Source organism: Mus musculus, chromosome 1 (assembly GCF_000001635.26).
Source record: "Mus musculus strain C57BL/6J chromosome 1, GRCm38.p6 C57BL/6J".
NCBI classification, from domain to species: Eukaryota; Metazoa; Chordata; class Mammalia; order Rodentia; family Muridae; genus Mus; species Mus musculus.
The window spans coordinates 173,712,463-173,722,166 of NC_000067.6; the positions used below are offsets into that span (position 1 = coordinate 173,712,463).

At 39.2% G+C, this 9,704-nt stretch overlaps 1 pseudogene; it reads right to left on the reverse strand.

Annotated features, from left to right (window-relative positions):
- Positions 1–236: 236 nt before the first annotated feature.
- Gm7871 lies at positions 237–3,240 on the reverse strand (annotated as a pseudogene).
- Between the last annotated feature and the right edge of the window lie 6,464 nt (positions 3,241–9,704).

The following is a 9,704-nucleotide window of genomic DNA, read 5'->3' on the forward strand; positions in this document are numbered from 1 at the left end:
AAGAAGAAGAAGAAGAAGAAAGAGGGAGAGAGAGAGAGAGATTGTGTGTACATGTGTGTATGTTTGTGTGTGTATGTTTGTATGTGTCTGTTTACATGCACACACACATGTGTGTCTTCTTTGGGACATCCACAGCTTTGTAATTGTGTATCTGGGAAATGTATTTTCTAATGACAAGCTTCTCAGGTCTGTGAGATGCAAAGGCATACATATCAAGATCTTCTCTGCCATCCTGTTCACTGGCTTTCCAACAGAAAACACAAAACAACATCTTTTGAGAATTTCCATACCTTAAAAAAGCTACAAGCTCTAGATTTCAACTGAATTTTCACTCCATTTTTTTGACACCTCAAAGAATGTGAGTCTAATCTTGTCTTCTTCCTTGCACTTTGTTTTGCTCAGGTTTCTCAGCACCAATACCTCCATTGTCCCTGTTTTATCATGTATACCATATAGTACTCTATCTTTTTGCTCTGTTATCTGTGAAAGGAAAATATGAGTCAAGTCCTAGTCCCAAGCTATTTTCTTTTGGGAGGCCAGGATAGCTCACAGAAACAACTGGTAGACAGGGAAGGTGGGGCTTCTCCAGGGCCAGCACACAGGGGGCAATCATGGGAAAGGAGCTCCTTGTGGTTAGGAGGAGTGTCACTAAAGGAAACAAGTAACAGAGACCCATGAACCAAAAATAAAAGACTTAGTGAAGAAATCTAAAAGTTAAAAAGTAAACCATGAATGAAATATCATTCTCGGTCAAGTCTAGATTAGAAGGAGACCAGTTGCTGGTCAGTTACGCAAAGTATCAATATTTTTTTTATTAGTTATTTTCTTTATATACATTTCAAATGCTATCCTGAAAGTTCTCTATACCCTCCCTCCGCCCTGTTCCCCTACCCACCCACTCCTGCTTCTTGGCCCTTCCATTCCCCTGTACTGGAGCATATAAAGTTTGCAATACCAATGGGCCTCTCTTCCCAGTGATGGCCGACTAGGGCATCTTCTGCTACATATGCAGCTAGAGATATAAGCTCTGGGCATACTGGTTAGTTCATATTATTGTTCCACATATAGGGTTGCAGACCCCTTCAGCTTCTTGGGTGCTTTCTCTAGCTTCTCGATTGGGGACCCTGTGTTCCATCTTATAGATGACTGTAGGCATCCACTTCTGTATTTGCCAGGAACTGGCATAGCCTCATACAAGACAGCTAGAACAGGGTTCCTTCATCAAAATCTTTCTGGCACATGCAATAGTGTCTAGGTTTGGTGGCTGATTATGGGATGGGTCCCTGGGTGGGGTGTTCTCTAAATAGTCCATCCTTTCATCTTAGCTCTAAACTTTGTCTCTTTAACTCCTTTCATGGGTATTTTGTTCCCTATTCTAAGGAGGAACGAAGTATCCACCCATTGGTCTTCCCTCTTCTTGATTTTCTTGTGTTTTGCAAATTGTTTCTTGGGTATTCTATGTTTCTGGGCTAATATCCACTTATCGGTGAGTGTATGCCTAATGACTTCTTTTGTGATTGAGTTACCTCACTAAGGAACTCAAAGCAATCTCACTAAAATCAGGGACTAGACAAAGCTGCCTACTTTCTCCCTAACTATTCAATATAGTACTTGAAATTCTAGCCAGAGCAATTTGACCACAAAGGACATCAAGGGGATACAAATTGGAAAGGAAGAAGTCAATATTTCAATGTTATTTTGATTCAATAAATGAGTAGACATTAGTGGGTAATTGATCAAACTGTAGGCTCAGAACTGAAGGCAGATGAGTGTTTTTATGCTTTAATTTTCCAAGGAGGACATTTCCCTCCTGCCTCCTTTTCTGAAAAGTCTAAAGTGGTCATCCTGGCTACAACTGAAGAAATCAACACATTTCCTGTGGTCCTTCAGGGTCTGTCTTAGGCCAGAAAACTGTTTGTACAAGACTAGCGTTTTGTTTGTTTGTTTGTTTGTTTGTTTTTTTCCTGATTCCTGGTTTGAATGAAAATGGTCCCTACAGGATCACAGGGAGTGGTAGTATGTGAAAGGATTAAGATACGTGGCCTCTTGTTGGAGTAGGAGTGGCTTTGTTGGAGGAAATGTCATGGGGGTAGGCCTTGATGTTTCTGAAGCTCAAGTCAGGCCCATTCTCTCTCTCTCTCTCTCTCTCTCTCTCTCTCTCTCTCTCTCTCTCTCTCTCTCTCTCTCTCTCTCTCTCTCTCTCTCTCTCTCTCCAAACCATGCCTGCACATCAGTCCTCTGCAGAGTGCTCAGCCCAACCCAACATGACTTTGAATATAGCTAGTACCTAAGTGCATAAAAGCAACACAGAGGAGAAGATGCCTGGGTCTATGTTTCAGAAGCTCCAAGGAGAAAACAAAATAAAAATAATTTCAAAATCAGACTTTCAAAAATCAAGCCTTCCTTTGCTGTGTGTGGTGACACACACTTGGATCCCAGCACTCAAGAGGTAGGGGCAGCAAATCTCAGTGCATGCCAGACAAGACAAAGCCACACAGTTAATCCCTGTCTCAAAGAGCAAGACAATCAAAAATACAAAATAAAACTTGGTGAGCTTTGTACACAAGTCTTGGCAAATTATCATCCTACAAATCCTTATCTTTGTAAAATTGCTTTTTCAATTGTTAAAATTATTTAAAATCAATTTTTAAATTTATTTTAATTGTTTCAGATTTTATAGAGTAGAAAACATTGAAACTTAATTTCTCAATTCCATTAAAGCTTAGAATAGGTGTTGTATGTTATATTATACTTAATGATCAATATAAAATTATGTATAGGAACCTACCTTCTGAACTTTAAACAGCCCATTCATAATTTTTCCACATGGCTGAGTCTTCAGTTTACTCATCCTGGGAGTTTCCTGGCTCTCTTAACAATGTTATTTGGGACTTCGTGGTTAGATTCAACATCAACCACAACTGAGGAACTGGTGATCTCCATGAAGTTACTGTGCCAAAGCTAGTTTGATATTTTGTTTTCTTTAGGATAAATTTATCTTTAAACTGTGCATTTAAAACTTTTACAAAGAAAAAAATCTGTCTCTGTGGTCACTGTTGCATGAAATATCTCTTGTCTTCCTTCCCGAGTCTCACACTCAAAGGGATTTATAGCTTTCAGCACCATGACTACAAGTGGATCTTTCTGTAAATCTTCTCTGATGGCTTCCTGTTCTGCCACTATCTGTTTCTTCTGAGGCTGTGACAAGCTAGGGTCCACACTTACCCAAGCAACCTTCATTCACAGTAAAACCCCAGGAAGAAAGAAGCTGAGTTGAAGGGAAAATGCAGATGTTAGGAAAAGATTGGAGACTTGAAGTTATCTAGATTGAAAGAACATCAAAGTAATATTTTGTGTTCTATATTCAGATGTGGCAGTTCTACTGACTCTGGAGACAAAATGCCTGAATCAGAATCCTTCTTTGCTATGAAAAGTGTGTGTCAGAATCCTGAAACACTGCAAGGGGCTGAATCTGACTCTGTCTTCTTGTGATTCTACTACAGCATATTTTCCCCTCCAACTCTGAGCATTTAATTGACTCTTGCATCAGAGTGAAGAAGCTCAGCGATGTGCGCAGAGCTCCTGCACATTCCCAGGAATATTCCTGTGCATAATAGAAATGCAGATCATTCAACGTGAGGAAAGGAAGAGATCTCAGGATGAGATCCTACAGATGAATTAAAAGAAGATTAAAAATTAGAATCAACTCTACCTTTGTAAGATTACATATATGCCTAGGGGAGGTATTGCTGGGTCTTCCTGTAGTACTATGTCCAATTTTCTGAGGAACTGCCAGACTGATTTCCAGAGTGGTTGTACAAGCTTGCAATCCCACCAATAATGGAAGAGTGTTCCTCTTTCTCCACATCCTTGCCAGCATCTGCTGTTACCTGAATTTTTGATCTTAACCATTCTCATTGGTATTAGGTAGAATCTCAGGGTTGTTTTGATTTGCATTTCCCCGATGATTAAGGATTTTGAACATTTTTTTCAGGTGCTTTTCAGCTATTTGGTATTCCTCAGTTAAGAATTCTTTGCTTAGATCTGTACCCCATTTTTTAATAGGGTTATTTGATTTTCTGGAGTCCAGCTTCTTGAATTCTTTACATATATTGGATATTAGTCTCCTATCTGATTTAGGATTGGTAAAAATCTTTTCCCAATCTGTTGGTGGCCTTTTTGTCTTATTGACAGTGTCTTTTGCCTTACAGAAGCTTTGCAATTTTATGAGGTCCCATTTCCAATTCTTGATCTTACACCACAAGTCATTGCTGTTCAGGAATTTTTTTCACTGTGCCCATATCTTTGAGGCTTTCCCCCCTTTCTCCTTTGTAAGTTTCATTGTCTCTGGTATTATGGGGAGTTCCTTGATCCACTTAGAGTTGGGCTTATTACAAGGAGATAGGAATGGATCAATTCACATTCTTCTACATGATAACTGCCAGATGTGCCAGCTCCATTTGTTGAAAATGCTGTCTTTTTTCTACTGGATGGTTTTAGCTCCCTTGTCAAACATCAAGTGACCATAGGTGTGTGGGTTCATTTCTGGGCCTTCAATTCTATTCATTGATCTACCTGTCTGTAGCTGTACAAATACCATGCAGTTTTCATCACAATTGCTCTGTAGTACAACTTGAGGTCAGGCATTCTGATTCTACCGGAGGTTCTTTTATAACTGAGAATAGTTTTTGCTATCCTAGGATTTTTGTTATTCCAGATGAATTTGCAAATTGCCCTTTAGTGAAGAATTGAGTTGGAATTTTGATGGGGATTACATTGAATCTGTAGATTGCTTTAGGGAAGATAGTCATTTTGACTATATTGATCCTGCCAATCCATGAGCATGGGAGATCTTTCCATCTTCTGAGATCTTCTTTGATTTCTTTGTTCAGAGACTTGAAGTTCTTATCATACAGATCTTTCACTTCCTTGGTTAGAGCGACACCCAGGTATTTTATATTATTTGTAACTATCATGAAGAGTGTAGTTTCCCTAATTTCTTTCTCAGCCTATTTATCCTTCATGCAGAGAAATGTCACTGATTTGTTTGAGTTAATTTTATATCCAGCTACTTCACTGAAGCTGTTTTTCATGTTTAGAAGATCTCTGGTGGAATTTTTAGGATCACTTATACTATCATATCATCTGCAAATAGTGATATTTTGACTTCTTCCTTTCCAATTTGTATCCCCTTGATCTCCTTTTGTTGTCTAATTGCTCTGGCTAGGACTTCAAGTACTATATTCAATAGGTAGGGAGAAAGTGGGCAGCCTTGTGTAGTCCCTGATTTTAGTGGGATTGCTTCAAGTTTCTCTCCATTTAGTTTGATATTGGCTACTGGTTTGCTATATATTGCTTTTATTATGTTTTGGTATGGGCCTTGAATTCCTGATCTTTCCAAGTGTGTTGGAAATGATCAAATGATTTCTCAGCATCTAGCGAGATGATCATGTGGTTTTGTCTTTGAGTTTGTTTATATAGTGGATTACATAATGAATTTCCGTATATTAAATCATCCCTGCATTCCTGGAATAAAGCCTACTTGATCATGATGGATGATCATTTTGATGTGTTCTTGGATTCAGTTAGTGAGAATTTTATTGAGTATTTTTCCATTGATATTCGTAAGGGAAATTGGTCTGAAGTTCTCTATCTTTGTCTGGTTTTTATGTGGTTTAGGTATCAGAGTAATTGTGGTGTCATAGAATGAATTGGGTAGAGTACCTTCTGTTTCTATTTTGTGGAATAATTTGAGGAGAATTGAAATTAGGTCTTCTTTGAAGGTCTGATAAAACTCTTCACTAAACCCATCTGGCCCTGGGCTTTTTTTTTTTTTTTTTTTTTTTTTTTTTTTTTTTTTTTTTTGATTGGGAGACTATTAAGACTGCTTCTATTTCTTTAGCTGATATGGCACTGTTCAGGTCATTAATCTGATCCTGATTTAACTTTGGTACCTGGTATCTGTCTAGAAATTTGTCCATTTCATCCAGGTTTTCCAGTTTTGTTGAGTATAGCCTTTTGTTCTAGGATCTGATGATGTTTTGAATTTCCTCAGGTTCTGTTGTTAATGTCTCACTTTTCATTTCTGATTTTGTTAATTAAGATAATACTGTCCCTGTGCCCTCTAGTTAGTCTGGCTAAGGGTTTATCTATCTTACTGTTTTTCTAAAAACAAACAAAACAAAACAAAACAAAACAAAACAAAACAAAACAAAACAGTTCCTGTTTGGTTGGTTCTTGGAATACTTCTTTTTGTTTCCTCTTGGTTGATTTCAGCCGAGAGTTTTATTATTTCCTGCTGTCTACTCCTCTTGGGTGAATTTGCTTCCTTTTGTTCTAGAGCTTTTAGGTGTGCTGTCAAGCTGCTAGTGTAGGCTCTCTATAGTTTCTTTTTGGAGATACTCAGAGCTATGAGTTTTCCTCTTAGGACTGCTTTCATTGTGTCCCATAAGTTTGGGTATGTTGTGGCTTCATTTTCATTAAACTCTAAAAAGTTTTTAATTTCTTTCTTTATTTCTTTCTTGACCAAGCTATCATTGTGCAGAATGTTGTTCGGCTTCCCCATGAATGTTGGCTTTCTATTATTTATGTTGTTATTGGTGATCAGCCTTATTCCATGGTGATCTGATAGGATGCTTGGTATGATTTCAATATTTTTGTATCTATTGAGGCCTGTTTTGTGACCAATTATATGGTCAATTTTGGAGAAGGTACCATGAGGTGCTGAGAAGAAGGTATATCCTTTTGTTTTAAGATAAAATGTTCTGTAGATATCTGTTAATTTCATTTTTTCATAACTTCTGTTAGTTTCAATGTGTCTCTGTTTAGTTTCTGTTTCCAGGATCTGTCCATTGATGAGAATGGGGTGTTAAAGTCTCCCAATATTATTGAGTGAGGTACATTGTGTGCTTTTAGCTTTACTAAAGTTTCCTTAATGAATGTGGATGCCCTTGCATTTGGAGCATAGATATTCAGAATTGAGAGTTCCTCTTGGAAGATTTTACTTTTGATGAGTATGACCTGCCCGTCCTTGTCTTTTTTGATAACTTTGTGTTGGATGTCACTTTTATTCGACATTTGAATGGCTACTCCAGCTTGTTTCTTCTTACCATCTGCTTGGAAAATTTTTTCTAGTCTTTTACTCTGAGGTAGTGTCTGTCTTTTTCCCTGAAGTGGGTTTCCTGTAAGCAGCAAAATGTTGGGTCCTGTTTATGTTGCCAGTCTGTTAGTCTATGTCTTTTTATTTGGATATCAAGTAGATTGATATTAAGAGGTTTTAAGGAAAAGTAATTGTTGCTTCCTGTTAGTTTTGTTGTTAGATGTTGGATTCTGTTCTTGCAGCTGTCTTCTTTTAGGTTTGTTGAAAGATGACTTTTTTTTTTTCTAGGGCGTAATTTCTGTCCTTGTATTGGTGTTTTCCCTTTATTATCCTTTGAAGGGCTGGATTTGTGGAACGATACTGTGAATTTGGTTTTGTCATGGAATAGTTTGTTTTCTCCATCTATGGTAATTGAGAGTTTTGCTGGGTATAGTAGCATGGGCTGGCCTTTGTGTTCTCTTAGGGTCTGTATTACATCTGTCCAGGATCTTCTGGCTTTCATAGTCTCTGGTGAGAAATCTGGTGTAATTCAAATAGGTCTGCCTTTATATGTTACTTTACCTTTTTCCCTTACTGCTTTTAATAATCTATCTTTATTTAGTGCATTTGTTGTTCTGATTATGTGTCTGGAGGAATTTCTTTTCTGTTCCAGTCTATTTGGAGTTCTGTAGGCTTCTTGTATGTTTATGGCCATCTCTTTCTTTAGGTGAGGGAAGTTTTCTTCAATAATTTTGTTGAAGATATTTACTGGCCCTTTAAGTTGAAAATCTACATTCTCATCTATACCTATTATCCTTAGGTTTGGTCTTCTTATTGTGTCCTGGATTTCCTAGATGTTTTGGGTTAGGATCTTTTTGCATTTTGCATTTTCTTTGATTGTTGTGTCCATGTTCTCTATGGAATCTTCTGCACCTGAGATTCTCTCTTCTATCTCTTGATATTCTATTCTCTTGATGCTCACATCTATGGTTCCTGATTTCTTTCCTGTGGTTTTTATCTCCAGAGTTGCCTCCCTTTGGGTTTTATTCCTTGTTTTTACTCTCATTTTTAGATTTTGGATGGTTTTGTTCAATTCCATCACCTGTTTGGTTGTGTTTTTTTCTGTATTTCTTTACATGATTTTTGTGTTTCCTCTTTAATTACTTCTACCTGTTTAGCAGAGTTTTCCTGTAATTCTTTAAGGACTTCCACCTGTTTAGCAGTGTTCTCCTGTATTTCTTTAAGTGAGTTATAAATGCCCTTCTTAAAATCCTCTACCAGCATCATGAAATATGATTTTAAATCTGAATCGTGCTTTTCAGGTGTGTTGTGGTATCCATGACTCGCTGTGGTGGACATACTGGTTTCTGATGATGCCTAGTTGTCCTGGTTTCTGTTAGTAAGATTCTTATGTTTGCCTTTTGCCATCTGGTAATCTCTGGTGTTGGATGTTCTATCTGTCTCTGGCTGGAGTTTGTTGCTCCTGTGGTTCCTTAGTCTCTGTCAGCACTCCTGGGTGTCCAACAAGTAGCAAGGAATCTCCTCAGTCCCAGTGGTCAGAGCTTTCTCTGCAGGCAAGCTCTCCTCTTGCAGGGAAGGTGCACAGAAATCTGGAGCTCAGTTCCACCTCCTGAGTCCTGAGGTCAGAGCCCTCCCTGAAGGCCGACTCTACTCTGACAGGGAAGGTGCCCGGGGGTCTGGGTCTCATTTCTGCCTCCTGGCTGAGGACTAAGGCCTGAAGGGACCCAGTCCAAGAAGATCTTTTGCTTCTGCCACCCACGCGCTCTCCTGTGTAGACTGGACTCAGTGATCCCAAGATTCTGGGTGTGCTAGGGCCTGCCTTTGCCCATTGTCCCTGTGTTTTGAAACAGATGTTGTGTTCCACTCACCAGTGATCTCAAGTTCCTGGGTGAGCTAGTGCCCGCTGAGTTTGTGTCCAAGATGGTGCAGGGATGGAGCTGACCAGAAGAATTCCAGCCAGTGGTCAGGCAGGTGTCCTTTGCCTTTGTTCCTGCTAGCACAAGACCCTCTGGGTTTTTTTTTTTTTTTTTTTTGGAACAGATGTTGTATTTCCCTCAGCAGTGAAATCAAGTCCCTGGGTGTGCTAGTGTGCTAGTGTGCCTGCAGTGTGCAGAGACCTCTGGGGACCTTGGGACCCTCCACCGAGTTCTTGCCCAAGATGGCCCAGAGCTGGCCAGTGAAGTTATTTCTAAGGGCAGCAACCATTTTTAAGGTTCACAGCACATATATTTGCAACCTGTTGTATGTGGGTATCCACTTTGCCAATAGACTTCAGGTGTATTGTTTAAAGAATGTTGTGTTTATGTGGAGAGACGTGAGCAATTGCCATCATGAGCCTCCGCTGTGCCTAACTGGTAAACAAGTAATGTGCACAGGTGCAAGAGTAAATTCGTGCCAAGTCACTGCCCATCCCAGGGCGTAGTAGTGGGGTGATGAGTGAGCAGCTAATCAGGAGCTGACACGTCACATGGAGGGGTATATAAGCAGCATCATTTTCCTTGTTCGGGGTTCTTTTTTCGCCTATGCAATCAATGCTCTCCCAATAAACGTGTGCAGAAGGATCCTGTTGCAGCGTTCTTTCTGGCCAGTTGAGTGCGCACAAGAT